This window comes from Aethalodelphis obliquidens, unplaced genomic scaffold (assembly GCF_003676395.1).
Source record: "Aethalodelphis obliquidens isolate GAN/ISIS:26980383/991018 unplaced genomic scaffold, ASM367639v1 scaffold10, whole genome shotgun sequence".
Lineage (NCBI taxonomy): Eukaryota > Metazoa > Chordata > Mammalia > Artiodactyla > Delphinidae > Aethalodelphis > Aethalodelphis obliquidens.
In genome coordinates, this window is record NW_020837954.1 from 32172998 (window position 1) to 32188800 (window position 15803).

General features: G+C 36.9%; 1 long non-coding RNA gene across 2 annotated transcripts; it reads right to left on the reverse strand.

The window, feature by feature from the left end:
- Positions 1–372: 372 nt before the first annotated feature.
- Positions 373–15737, reverse strand: LOC113622805 (uncharacterized). 2 transcript variants are annotated; one of them, XR_003433665.1, is made up of 4 exons: positions 15548–15737; positions 14431–14483; positions 4860–4922; positions 373–1262 (listed from the first exon to the last, which is right to left on the reverse strand). It is a non-coding gene; the product is annotated as an uncharacterized LOC113622805 (long non-coding RNA). The 2 variants fall into 2 exon arrangements; XR_003433666.1 differs by having other exon boundaries at positions 15449–15727.
- Between the last annotated feature and the right edge of the window lie 66 nt (positions 15738–15803).

Below are 15803 nucleotides of genomic sequence, written 5' to 3' on the forward strand. Positions count from 1 at the left end.
GAGTATCCCTAAGCCAGTCTGACCATTCTATACTTTTCCAACTTCCAAAGTATGAATGGCACATGAATCTTCTATTTTCATTGTACTGTGAGTACCTCTGTTCTTAAATTCACATTGGAATAGCTAATAATCCTCTTTAAAAAAACAGACAATGGTTCTAAAGAAACTTAAATCTGAGCAGCTAAGCCACCTCAAAAACATATATCAGATAAATCTAAAACTAAGCTTCTCAGCTATTAGAAAAGAAAAGCAATTGATTTTCATAAAACTATACAAAGGATTAATAAATAATCTAGGTTCAGCTGTAGGGGCACTTCGTAACTGCACCACTGAGGCATGATTAGCCTCTGGGGGGAAAAAATGGCTGGCACATTTTACTTTGACAAGATAACAAATTTATTTTCAGCAAAGACTGAATACCTTATTACTGTAAACCTCGATACTGGTACCTAGGAAAGAAAATTACAAACGTTTTAAAGAATAAAGTTTTGGTTTAGAGATTACAAATAATATTGGGTTGGCCAAAGAAGTTTGTTCGGATTCTTCCATAACATCTCTTCTATTCCACATTATTGTACAGTATCCAATTTTCATTGCCCATCACAATTTGTTTTTAAAAACGGAATGTTTTCGTTACGTAAGTAGAGAATCGCAGTGCAGAAATATGGTCGTTTCTTTCGCTTAACGTGGAACCCAAACATCAAAGCAATTAACATAACCAAGCTGGTGCGAATGATTTTCAACACCTGATTTGGAGATTTTGAGTGTGTCGGCTTATCTCCTGCGTGGTATAACGTTGATTGTTCTGAAATTTACGTCTCGATCTGACTGCTATCAACTTGAACTGGTCTCCCCGACCATGGAGCATCGTCCAGTCAGAAATCTCTACCACAAAACTTTGCAAACCACTTTTGACACGTTCAGTCACGGCACCTTTTCCATACACTGCACGAATGTTTTGCCTTTTCAGTTGTGTTTTAACCTTTCTTGAATAATGCATAATATGCTGCTGTTTTTTTCCTTCCATCTTCAATATTAAAATGGCTACACAAAAATTCACCAATTTTGATGCTTTTTTTAAAAAAGTACGCTGATATGACAGCTATCACAATACAATCTAACAAAATTGTTTCAAATGAAGTTAAAGACAACTAAGCACTACTAAAGCCATCTTATGGAAGAAACCGAATACATTCAGATAAAAAAGCACTTATCTGATAAGACTATCCCTTTGCTTTCATTTCTATCATTCTCAAAGGAACCTGAAAAATAAATGAGAAAAATAAAGTTGTAGGTCCTCAATATGTTTAACTGATTGAAACATTAAAATACTCTTCAAATTAAGATTTGAAAAGCAAATTAAGGTTACAAATTAATATCTCGTTAAAAAAATCTATCAAAATGCTACTAAGAAATCAGAAGAAATCCACAAATGAAAAAAATGAAGTCTTAATGTAAAACAATTCTAATGCTGTTCCTCACCTTGGAAATGAAACCCAGGAGGAACCTTTTACTTTCCTGCGCTCTACCACATCCATATTGTATTTACTGTGCCTAGGCTATCTCTTAACTGGTCTTTCTGAAGGACTCCCACCACCTACAAAAGCAAGCCTTCTGAAATGATTGACAGATTTCTCCCTCTCAAAGCCCTTTACACGTTTCCCTCTTAATAGTTTTCAAACTTTTTTTTTTTAAAAGGAACTCCGAAATATGAAATAAGAGTGCAGCCTACTCTTAACCCCAACCAAGTAGAAGCTTTTGTTCCACCATTGACCATGTGTATATATCTATTACAGTGTTTACTATAGTAAAATTTACTATAATTATATAAATGTATTCCTCCTCCCTCACCCTCCCTTGGGAGTTGTTCAAGAAATCATCTTTGTATCTCTACTGGTGAGCACACAGTATGTAATCAAATGCTAAAGGTATGTATTTTTAAAACTAAAATAACTCATACTAGTTAACTACAGGGTGAGATATTCAATATATTTAAAAACACTGGTTCACTACTGTATTGATCAGAGGCTTCTAAATTAAGACAAACGTGGTTTAAAACGATTTGAACAGATCTGAAAAACCTAAGCTCAGGAAACATAAACTTTGGGGGAATCAATTCTTTTATACCATCATGATAATGGGATTTTTCTTGTTAAAAAAAGTTGGGGCTGCTTCTCTGTCACCATTGTAACCACAATTTCAGAAAAAGAAAACCAGCATCATAATTAAAACCAGGATAGTGGTTTATAAGCTAACGTAGGTTTCATACTGGCTTTGTCACTTAATAATTGTGTCACCTTGGGCAAGTTACTTATTCCCTCGTCTATAAAATGAGGATTATGTACCACTTTTAAAATGACATCAAAAACAGGAATACTTAGATATAAATTTAAATTTGTACAAGATTTTGTGTTGAAAATTATAAAATGTTGGTGAGAAAGTGAACTATATAAACAAACTGATCAGAAGACTCAGTATTGTCAGTTCTCCTTAAACTGATTTATAGATTCAACCCAATCAAATTTGCAAGAGGGTTTTTTTTTGGGGGGGGAGGGGTGTGTTTGTGGAAAGAAATCAACAAGCTATTTCTAAAATTTATTTGGGAAAAGAAATTAGAATAGCCAAAACAATTTCAAAAGAGAAAAAGTTACAAGGCCTATGCCATCTGATTTCAAGACTTACTATAAAATTAATGTAATATTATTAATGGAAAAGAATAGAGTCTAGAAATAGAAATATATGGTTAATTGACAAAGGTGCAAAGGCAAATCAATGCACAAAGATAGTGTTTTTCCACAAATGGTGCTTGAACAACTGGACACCAAACACCAAACCATACCTTGTACCATATACAAAAATTAACTCAAAGTGATAAGTCAAAATGTATCTCAGGGCTTCCCTGGTGGCGCAGTGGTTGAGAGTCTGCTTGCCGATGCAGGGGACACGGGTTCGTGCCCTGGTCCAGAAAGATCCTACATGCCGCGGAGCGGCTGGGCCCGTGAGCCATGGCCCCTGAGCCTGCGTGGAGCCTGTGCTCCGCAACGGGAGAGGCCACAACAGTGAGAGGCCCGCGTACCGCCAAAAAAAACCCAAAAAAATAATATACCTCAAAGTCTAAAACTTCTGGATGAAAACAGAAAACCTTTGTGACCCTGGTTTAAAAAAGAGCTCTCAGATACTACACCAAAAGCATGATACATAAATGAAAAAAACTGACAGTGAATTTCACCAAAATTAAAAGCTTCTGCTCTCCTTTAAGAGAATGAAAAAAAACTCTAGACAAAATATTTGCAAATCACATATTTGACAAAGGATATTTGTCCAGAATGTATAAAGAACTCTCAAAATTCAACAACCCAATATTTAAAAATGGGCAAAAGACTCAGATAATTCATATTACAAATAAAACTAATGTTCCTTCTTTAACCATCCTAACCCTGCAAGAGGTAATCACCAGATTATGTATATCCTTCCAGGCAATAAATATTAATTCTTTCAAAGAGTAAATGCTAGTGTAATTATAAAGATGTTGAAGAGCAAGGGTACTCACACACCTTGAGTCTGTGTTTGAAGTGTATGATTTGGAATTTGATTTTGATTTTTACTATGTGGAACCATGAAGTGGAATTTTAGGAAAAAGTCATTTAAATAAGTTGAACTATATGATCCATATGAGATTTATTAAAACTTTTTAATTTTTTTAGGAAAAGCCAATAGGCTTCAAGATATAATATGGTAGAATCTGACATATAAAGATGATAACCTACCTTTAGTAGACCGATTGGTTTAAGAGTCAGCAGCAACCAAGTGATAGTAAAGATTCAATGCAAAAATTTAGATGTCTAAAATGGATCATACTGCCAGGAAAGATTTAAAAAAAATAATATGCAATTCTTTCCCCAGTGGGAAAAACAGACACATTTAAAAATCACTAGGAAAGTATATTAGAAATACATGGGGACTTCCCTGGTGGCACAGTGGTTAAGAATCTGCCTTTCAATGCAGGGGACGTGGGTTTGATCCCTGGTCAAGGAACTAGATCCCACATGCATGCTGCAACTAAGAGTTCACATGCCACAACTAAGGGGCCTGCTGGCCGCAACTAAGACCCGGCACAACCGAAATAGTAAAATTAAAAAAAAAATACTATATTTCATATCCATTAAAAAAAAAGAAATACATGTTCATGTATTATTAAGTATACATAGCCTGTATGTATATACTGACCATAAATGTGTACTCTGAGAAGGGGGGAGCAGGGGAGAAGATAAATCCTGACAAGGAATTTTGGACAGTTCCCTGGATATCTGGTGCATTAGCTCTCCAATTCAGTGAACTGGATGAAAAACTAAGGATGACAATAATAGGAAAAAATCTGAGATGTCAATAATTGAAACAAAGTAAAAAAACTAATCCATATAAGAATATGAAGAACAGAATTTAGATGGGCGTGCACGTAAGTTGATAACTGTTTCTCCATCTTGTTCAGAGACCACCCGCATAAGAATTCTCCATGGATTTGAATTCACCAGATCTGAAGCGAGGCCCAGGAATCTGTATTTTGAACAAACAACTGATGTAATGCTTATGAATACACTAAAATTTGAGAATCACTGATTTGGACACAGCTTATTAAAATGAGAATACAGCAACAGAATGGTTATTAAAGGGTTTCAAGAAAAGAGATTTCTGATATATAGCAAAATGGAGGATGAAGCTGTAGGGCATGATGGGTACTTGGGAAAACTTTTTTCCATTGGATTTTTAAAGAAATACATGTCTCAGAAATAGGAGCACATAACTAGATGATAAAAAGAGAAGTACCTGATAGAAACTTTATAATAGATGGTTTCTAATACCTTATGACTCAGCATCAGTTCTCTCACCATTTCCAACATGAGGGTGGACAAAGAGCCAGGGAGCTGATAAAGAAGAAAATGCATATGAATTCAGAGATTAAAAAGCATCTTTTATATTTTACTGACAGGTCAAGAGAAAGAAAAATAGCTCCGACTTAAGACAAGCCAGGTCAATATGGCCAAAGAAAATTTTATATTAAGGGCTCAGTTCTGCCACTGCAAAAGAACCTTAACACAAGATTCCCTTACCAGCAATATCAAGGGATTCAGGTTTACACTGAAAGTATCTTCTACTGACACGTTCTACTAACACCTAATTCGAAGTTCATTTCATAGGATAAAAATAAGTGACAGATAATTCATTGTTTAGATAAATGTTGTATTTACTCACTATTTTACTAACAAAAGAGTAACATCATTTTACTGCAAACTTTCCCCCAAAGATATTCAATATTCACAAGGCAGCCCATTTCTATTCTAATCACCATTTGACCTTTCACCTGTCCCTACTGAAAATGGAGTAAATGTGGCTGAATGCAGTTCTTACATATTTCTAGAGGAAAGGTCTACTAGAAGTGAACACAGATAACAACACTTCCTTCAGAGGCAATACAATGATTCATTCACAAACTGAAACACGTTTGACAGGGAAAGTCTAAAAGGCAAGCCACCAATGTTGGCAAGTCATACATTAGTAATTATTTCTGACAACTAAGTTTTTCCTTCCTTGTCGGCAACCCTGGCTTTCATGATATGAAGCCAAATGAAACTTTCTGACAGATGACTTCATGTGAAGACATGACGTGCCACCCCCATCCCTCAATCTAGATATTTGGACAGCTTCCAAAAAGAATTTCAGAAGAGATGCTTTAAACATGAAACTCAAGCTTGTCTACTCTAAATCCATTCTTTTCCCTACGTGGAAATCTGACAAAACAGGAAGTACTTGGCAGGATGGAGAAGCAAGTCTTGCGGCTTAAGTATTTACTGGTAACAGACTAAGTTCTTCGTGACTGTGTAATAAAATGCAGAACTACAAATTTGAGAAGAAAACAGCAAAAACTTGCCTTGGTTACCAAGCTTCCCTTGGCAATTTAAAGGCCTTAAAAAGACAGTATATCACATGATACATAGAGGAATAAGAAACAGGAAGATGGCTTTTTTTTTTGTTATGGTACTTCATGTGAGAATCCCTCTCCCTACCCTGTCAGACCAAGATCTAAGCCACCAAAATTATACAAACACTGAAAGGAGTTTTGTGACTATATAAAAACTAAGAAACACAAAGATTCAAAACAAAACAAAACAAAGATTTCTGGTTTCGTTTGAGAGAACATACTTGGGGAAAATCTTTGGTCTACGTTTGCCGAAGGATCTGAGTATAAATACAGTATCCTAACTACAAATAAATACAAATATAAAAATACACCCTTAAATGGGCTGTTAGGATTAGCAGAGTCAATAACACACTAGCAAACATACTAAGGAAAAAAGAATCCCTCCCCCATGACTCCTTCCAGCTGCCACCCCCAGCCCCAATTGAACTGTTGTTGAAACAACTAGAAGCATTTTCAGTTAACAGTTAGTTTGTATCTTCACTTTTAAGCTATCACACTTAAGGGTACAGCAGTATATCAAAGTGCCCAGTGAATGTTAAAAACTACCAAACAAATGTAAAGCACTGTTATCTAGTCCATTTGCCTACCCCTCAAAAGCAGGTTCAGACCCACAGTAAGTCATAAAATCAATTCGTGGGTCACAACAGATTTTATAAAAAAGTGAGCTACAGGACAAAATACTGGAGGGCACTGTACTTTCATCTGTGGTGTGTATGAGCAATACACACACATACACAGAATAGAAACTTCACTATAAAGAAATTAATCCACGACCTTCCTTAGCTATTATTTCAAATATCTGTTTTACTAGAACACTTGTTATATAAAACAGTGAGGTAGGTAAGGACATTAAAGCTTCTGTCAATTTGATAATAGCAGCAACTTCCTTAAGTGCTAAAATTATCAAGTCAGTGTCTGATACTTCTGATTTTCAGAAGTATCATTTAACCTTTCAGGGATACATAAATATTAGAAATATGCTTAGGAATTCTTATTAGAAAAATATGGTGCTGGATTAGAACCGTTAAGTATTAAGAGCTGTAAATACCTAGCCCCATGTCCCTTATACTTTAAAAGCAAACACTCATGTAGAGTAATGTATCCCAACCAATGAGAACAGGCTTATGATCAGAACACAGAACACCTGGTCTTCAAATCCAGTGTTTCTACAGTAGGATACTTACTGAAATCAACATCCCATTGAACTATTGTAAAAATTCTGAGCATTTTCGAGCTAAGAGTACATAACTGCTGCTTTAGCTCTAAAAATGCCTACTATGAGCCTGATTTTTTAACTTATCTCCCCATTTCCCAACATTTCCATTTCTTCTAAATCTAGAGGCATAGACCCCGTCAATCTTACAGTAACTAAAGATCAAGTAAGTGTCCTCATGAAATGTCTCACCCAGTTCCTATTTTCAGCCTACTCCTATTTTCATGCCTAGAGGCATTACGGTATTGTGAAAAGAAAAATGTATGTACAGAGTGAGATTATGGGTTCAATAACCAATCGAGCCACGTGGTTTGTAGATTCTGTTATTGGCAGATGTACCCTTAGTACTGGCCCAACTTTTCACAAATTTGGACCACCGAGGATGAGAAGATTGGTGGGCTGGCAGATCCGTGAAAAATCAGCTGTCAGAAGAAAAATCCCTCTGGTGGTTAATTAGACATACTAGCCTTTATAAAACAATAGGAAATCATTCTAATGAAAATTCCTGACCCGTGGATAGTCCCCAGAGTGATCTACCCCCACTACACATTCTGGAATCTGACCCAATTCCTAAACCTCAAGCGATCTCTCATTTTAAGCAACTCATCAGGCAAGATGTTCCTCTTGTACAAAAACTGACAAAGCACAGTTTCACTGGCATGCATTTGTCCATTAAATGTCACCTTTTAGCTTGCTATACCTTTTATAAACTGTCACTCCACAAATGAGTGCATACTAAGTGCCAAGGCCTGTGACAGGTTCTAAACCTACAAAAGTGAATAAGGTGCAGTTCTCTGTCTGTAAGATGTCATAACTCAGCGAAGGACATATTAGTGGACAAAAAGCTAAAATGCAATACAGAAAGTGGTAGAAATCACATAAAAGGAAATATATGAAATTCATACGGACAGATTATCTATAGTTGCAGAGGTATCAAGGAAAGCATCACTTAAATAGCAGCTTTTGAATATGTGGCAATAGGGCAACGATCCAGATGGTGGGAAAAATATGAATAAAAACAAAGAACTGGGAAAAATACAGAGCTTGTGCGGTGGAGCCATGATAGTTTTAGTGTGACTGCAGCAAATAATACCTGAAGAGAAGAAGTATGAAATAAGTTTGGAGAGAGGTCAATATGACCTTCAGGAAGGGAGAGGCAAAGAGTCTAGGTGCTTTATTTCTGTATATAAATATAACATTTCTTTAAAACTCTTGAATGACAGACATTATGAAACAGCACGATACATACTAACAACACCACATAATATCTGGAATCATTCTAAGCACTTTACGTATATTAATTCATTTAATACTAATCCTAACCAGGTCAGTTCTATTACTATCCCTATTTTACAGATGAGGCAGAGATTAAATCTGCCCTAAACCACTCATCCCCACAAAAAGCCTGGCCACACCCACACATTCTAAAGCTGAAGTATCTTCTTTGCTATCCCTGAATAATTCCCTGGATATTCACTAAACTGTAGTCATCATTTCATGATGTTAAGTCAAATCACTACGCGGTACACAAACTTATACACTACTATATGTTAATACCTCAATAAAACTGGAAGAAAAAAAGAATGAAAAACTAACCTTTCTTTAACTTAGTTCAGGAATCATCTGGTTTTCCTGCGTTTATTTTACTTAATAATCCACTTTAACTTTTCAAGTTAAAACCAGAAATAAGAAAACCCTAATAAAAGCCCCAAAAAGTCTAATGGAAGAATAGAATTAAAAGTCAGAATACAAGGAATTCCCTGGCAGTCCAGTGGTTAGTACTCCACGCTTTCACTGCCAAGGGCCTGGGTTCGAGCCCTGGTCGGGGAACTAAGATCCCACATGCCACGCCACGCAGCCACAAAAGTTGGAATACAGAGAACAGTATACAGTCCAGCATATGCCTTAATCCAATTAGGGACCTTATAGGCATTTTCACAAAAGTAAGAACAGATGCTTACTGGACATTTCAAGCTCTAACTAGCATGTTTAAAACTGATTTCACTTTCCTTACCAATCAGTAGCCTTTCCTGACTTTCCAAACTGATTAATGGCACAATCTATTTCCCATTTTTTAAAATCTTGAGTTTTCTTTCTTTTTACCTCTATAATCAATTAGAAATCAAATGCTATCAACTCTTTTTTTCTCACAGTCTCTTGCTCACCTATCCTTCCTTACCCTCCCTCCAGGCCCTACTCACTCTAGTTTCACCTCATGCTGACATCACTGCAAGAGTATCTTAATTGTCTCCCCACCTCCAATTCCTGTGTCACTTCTTCAGTCATACTGGACACTATTTCCAAGTAATCGTTCAGGAATACATTTTGTCTATTCAAAAACCCTCAACACAAATAATGAAAATCAAAAGGGAAGTCTTTATGGAAAAATATCTGTAGCAAATTACTACTAAATATTATATAATAAGCTCAAAAAATTAAGGAATATCAAAACTCTAATATATAAATGGACAAAAGTCTTGAATAGACAACTTGTCTACTACTAAGAATCAGTAACTGAAATTATGGAAAGAGGTCCCACTTCACAAAAATATTACAGAGAAAAAGAGAGCTCAACATATTTTGTACCTAGTAACTTAGCAAAAGTTATAATTACAGGCTACCCAATGTTGGTAACTAAACTCACAGGGAAGGTAGTGTAAATTATAACTCTTTTGGAAAACAACATGGCAACATTTCAAAGAGTCATAAAAATGTTCATACAATGACCTTTTAAATCAATCCTAAAAGAACAGTGCAAAAAAACAGAAAATACTGTATGTACATAGATGATAATTACAGCACAATATTTAAGAACTAGAAAGAAACCTAAATGGTCCAGCAATAGGAAAATAAAGTCAGAGATAACAGAGTTTGATGGAATATTTTCAGACATTAAAATTACTGTGGAGGACTTCCCTGGTGGTGCAGTGGTTAAGAATCTGCCTGCCGATGCAGGGAACATGGGTTCAAGCTCTGGGCTGGGAAGATCCCACATGCCGTGGAGCAACTAAGCCCGTGCGCCACAACTGCGGAGTCTGTGCCCTAGAGCCCGCGAGCCACAACTACTGAAGCCCACGTGCCTAGAGCCCATGCTCCGCAACAAGAAAAGCCACTGCAATGAGAAGCCCGTGCACCACAACACTGAGTAGCCCCCGCTCGCCGCAACTAGAGAGCCCACGTACAGCAATGAAGACCGAATGCAGCCAAAAATAAATAAATAAATTAAAAAAAAAATTACTGTGGAGACCATGCAGTCACATTGAATGCCTATAACAACGTTAAGTAACAAAGAAAAATAAAAATTTCTCTGAGTCTAAAGAAAGAATATGCATACAGACAAGGAAAAAGAAAATTTTAAAAATCCAATGGTAGGGTGGGATTAGAAGTAAGTTTTTGTTTGTTTGTTTAATTCCATTTTGATTTGTAAAATTTGAAAACAAAACAAAAAATAACCTTCATTTTCTGCTCATATCCCACCTTTCAAGGCCCTCTGGAAGTTCCCAAACCTGTAAAAGACAAGCACTCTACATAATTCTGATGTGCAGCTAATTCTAGAAACCTCGACAAGCTGGCTTCACACAACTTTCCCAATGTAATCTTTAATCAGTCATCCTCTCCAAGCTGGTTCACTTACTGTCCCAAACATAGCTTTTCTTATATATTGGGTTGGCCAAGAAGTTCCTTCAGTTTTAAGTAACTATAAAAGACACATTTTTCATTTTCACCAAGAATTTTATTGAATATTCACTAACCGAACAAACGTTTTGGCCAACCCAAATAACTGCATCCTTGCTCACAAGCTCACAAGCTAGTCACTTAGAATGACTTCCTTTCTTCTAATTTTACATATTACATATCATTAACCTTGAAAAGCCTTCAATGATGGCTAAATAAATTTCTTTCTGTTCTGTATTATAAAACAATTTGTTTTTTAAAACAATTAGATCCAATTGTACACTGAACTTTGACAAATCTATTTTTCTCGTGTGCCATGATTTAAATCTTTAAAAAGTTAAACCAATCTAAATTGATGGAATCTTTTGAAATAACTATATTAACACCCACATGTTTAATTATGGTTTTCTTTTTGACAGTAAGCTTCTGAGGACAGATCCTAGTAGGAATGCCACTAGGTAATCTACCAAATCCTAAAATAATGCTCTTGTCTGCATTATATATGAAGGAAAACCAGTTATCTATGACTCCATGTGGCCATAAAATAAGCAGTGACATCTACTAGGGCAAAAGACCATACAGAGATTACAAAGGTTGCTCTGGTTGCAAATAAGCAAATTTAGTAACTTTCCAAAAAATAACAAAACCATTAGGAAAGCAGCTACATTCAACACAACAATCTGTTCTGCTTTTCAACATACACAGACAGTTACAGGAATAACTGTACAGTGGAACAAATTCTATCATTTTTAAAAAGAGATATACATGTAAAGGCAACATGGCCAATCTCGATTATTAAAGAATAGTTAAGTAAAACTGCATACCAGAATTACAATTTCAACAGAGAGCAGATCCAAGTCATTTAAAAACTGGAACACTTTCCTTCATTATTCCACAAAGCGAGGCTTCCTCTAGAAGACAAAGACTTTTTAAAGTTTTGAGTATGTTATATAGCCCACACACTCAGAACAGACTGTTTTGCTTCACTTCTAAACACTTTTCCTGATGAGATCTTTATATGTCAAGTATTTTACCATGGGTTAAAGAAAAAAAAAATCATGAAAATGTTCACAGTGTTCTGTGATTAAAAATCCAGAAATGGGAACCATATGAATGGGTAAAAAAAAAATTCATAGGGATGTTCTAATTTTGAGATTTCAGTCTAAGATACCATGATGGGAAGCTAATTTCATGCCCTCATTTGAATTCTTGACCAAATAAATAAAACATTCTGCTTTCAAAATAGCTTTTTTTCATAAAAACATTATTAAAAATTTGACCATTTTGATTTTGTAGAAACATTATTCTACTAGTTTGGGCTCATTAAAATAGGTTACAAAAATCAATTTTATCAAAATTAATTTTCATTCATTTATTCCTAAGAGATGATTTGAGTGTTCAATTAATATTCATCTATAGTTGCCTTCCGCTAAGGTATCATAAAATCTTTTAAAAAAAAAAAAGAATTGAGGAAAAAAGTCAAGAATAACTATTCTCAATGAGTTCTCTAAACCTACATTATTATTAGCAATTAGAAATCAAGTCAGTTCTGGGACTTCCCTGGTGGAGCAGTTGTTGAAGAGTCTGCCTGCCAAGGCAGGGGACACGGGTTCAATCCCTGGTCTGAGGGGATCCCACATGCTGTGAAGCAACTGAGCCCGTGTTCCACAACTACTGAGCCTGTGCTCTGGAGCCCTCGTGCTACCACTACTGAAGCCCTTGAGCCTAGAGCCCACGCTCCGCAACAAGAGAAGCCACCGCAATGAGAAGCCCGCGCACTGCAGTGAAGAGTGGCCCCTGCTCGCCGCAACTAGAAAGCCTGCGTGCAGCAACGAAGACCCAATGCAGCCAAAAAAAAAAAAAAAAAGTTTGCTCCCTTCAAAAAAAAAAAGAAAGAAATCAACTCAGTATTAAATCAAGTATTTGGAACATTAAAAAAAATTTCAAAGTTAAGACAGCATTTGTGGAATATCATGAATTTTCAGAAGAGAACTGCTGTTAAAGAAAACATAAGTTAGCTTACTTCACATATTTTGTATATGAAAGTACATAACGATTCATAAGAAACAGTGACAGAGCACATACCATGTATCAGGTAAGGAAACATAAGAGTGATTAAAACAGCAATTGCTACCCTCTGGGAGTAAAGTCTCAAACTGGGGAAGAGCCAAACAAATGCAAAGTAAATGTGATGAGAGAGGCATGTAAAGGGTCCTATGACAGTACAAAAGCACCTTGAGAATGCACAGAAAGATGGAAAACTTTAAGCCAGGCTACAAGGAAACAATAGTTAAACTCAACTAACTCTACCATAAAAAACAATGTTTTTAGTTTCCTCTAAGTGTCACTTCTGCATAGCAAAATGTTTCACTGTACAAACGCCTAACTATTCTAGAGCAAAAAATAAATTAATTTTAAGAAATTACTCTTAAGGTCCAAAAAATTCTCAAGTTTATTTTACTATATGTGTGACTTGAAAGACTGATAATTTTACCTGAATAAACAGAGACCCAGGAGAAAAAGCTCAAAAATAAAGCTAAATTAAATTTTTAAAATGGGGATTGGGGGGGAGGAGAGTAATAAAAGGAAAAAGGATAACAAAAAAAGAGCAAAAGCTTTCTGATGAAGCATGGTATAATCTCTTTGGCCTTGTATTTCCACTTATAGAAATTTATTCCAGAGAAATAATCAGGCATGTGAGGGAATATCAAGATGCCTAGAAATTTTAGGCATAGATGTCAGTTCTCAGAGAAAATCTTTTGTAAAACATGCACAAGGATATTCAGACATATTACTGCCATTATAAAAATTAAGAGATCTGGTTACATAAAATACAGTACATTTATCCTACAGGACACTATGCAGCCATGAAAAACGTGCAGCATGTTCCCAATATTTTCCAAAAAGGAAAAAAATCTGAGTGACAAAATGAGCATGACTAGAATGATCTCTATTTTGTAAAACAAAACCAGCGAAAGAGAAACCCCTCTGAATAACACATAGGTACAGTACAAACTGCAATCACCTTTTGGTGGTGGTGATACAAGAGATTTTGTTTTCTTCTTTTGGCTTTTTGGTAATTTCCAAATGCCCACTGACATACATTATTTGGATCAGATAATAACCGTTTTAAGTCGGGTAGTGGAATTATAGGTGATTACCTACCCGCTCCGACCCGAGAAGTTAAGTAGTATTTACATGTCCTATAATTTCCTTAAGAAAAAAAATTGCTTAACTTCTAAACTTACTGAAATATCTTTTCTACATGCCAAATTTTTAAATATTGAGTAAAAAATCATGAAAATGTCCACATTATTCCTTGATAAAAATATTAAGTACTTAAAAATCTAGAAATAGGACTAGCATGAATGGGTAAACAAATTCATAAGTATGTCCTAATTTTGAGACTTCATTCTAAAGTATCATATCAGGAAGCTAATCACAGACTCATTTGAACCCTTGACCAAACAAAGACTTTTCAACTACCATTCTTCCATCTTGCTATTTATGGCTCTACTTACTGGCCTCCCTAATTCTAAAGATTTTTACAGACATTAGAACTCACCTCAGTAATACTTCCGGATGTTTGTCACTTAACTGTCCTTTTCTTCAGACCAACTGCCAAAAAAACCCCAACAAATCATTAAATCACTCGATCATTTTCTAGTCTGGAGCCCCACCAATACAGCAATAGGGTTCAAAACAGAAGTATTATGAGGATAATTTTAAGCAGCTATTCAGATCAGTGTGACTAGGTCACTCAGCAGAAATACTAACATGCATTTCATTTTCTTAACAATTCTGAAAAAATCACTGTTACGAATGAAAAATCGATGCAGCCTTAGTTAACATGTCCTCTTAACGAGTAAGTTTAGTCAACGTGGATTACCGTCGATATTTTACATTTTTTTAATTATTTCATTCTTTAAAACAACTTGCCAATCAATACTCTATTTCCACCATTTCAAATGTGGTTTTGTTTTCTTTAACAGAACACAAGATCGTGCTAATGGAACGAGATCAATGGCTATCCTGAACAAAATCCTATCGGGGAGGCCCTTGTATTTTTATCTAAGGTGTGTCCCGTCCCTGCAAAACCACTGCTCGCTCCTTTCAAAAAGCAGCCTAAGCCTCGTGCAGCGTGGCACAGCTACTTGTCTAAGGCCAGAGCGGCAGCGTCTGTGCTAGCTAGGGAATTCCTCAGCACCCCAAGCCCAGCGTTTCCTTCATTTTCCTCACTGCTTAAACGCGTGACCAGCACGCGGAAACCCCTCCCCACGCAGGACCGGTTTGCCTCAGAACCCTGCCCTCCCTGTCTTAATTAAGGAGGAGCACACAGCCGGTGGCCTTGGTCGCAGAACGTGACAAGCTGCCGAAATCCACTTCCAAAGGGAGGAAGCACTGCTCTGAGAGGAGCGGCATCCCGAACATCTCTCACACTCCCGAGAGAAGTCCAAAGGATCAGCCCGGAGAAAAGAGACGTGCACGTCCCCTCCGCCTCTTTCTCTAGGGCCGCGAGAGAAGAAGCCTCGCCCCCTCTCAGCCCGCCCCCAGCTCCCCACCCAGCCGCAGGGAGAACTTACTCTGCTATGGCTGCCGAGCGGCCCCTTCACTTCCGGTGCCGGTGCCGCTAGAGCTGCGCCATCCCCCAGTCCACCGGACAACTACCGCTTCCAACTGACCTTTCTGACAGATCGCTACTCTTCCGATCTTCACTAGGTGCTGTCCTGGAGGGAACGGTGGGTGGCTGCCGCAGTTAAATGAATCCACGGGATAAAGATTCCGCTCTCGTCTCGCCAGAAACATAAAATACGGTAGACCTGCAGCCACCGCTGCCCAGACAAAATGGCGCCGAGAAACTGGTTCAGCGCAGGCGCTTTGGAAAGACCCTGCCCCGCCCCCGTGCAAGTCCTGGCCACAGCTCCGGGTTCGGTTTCC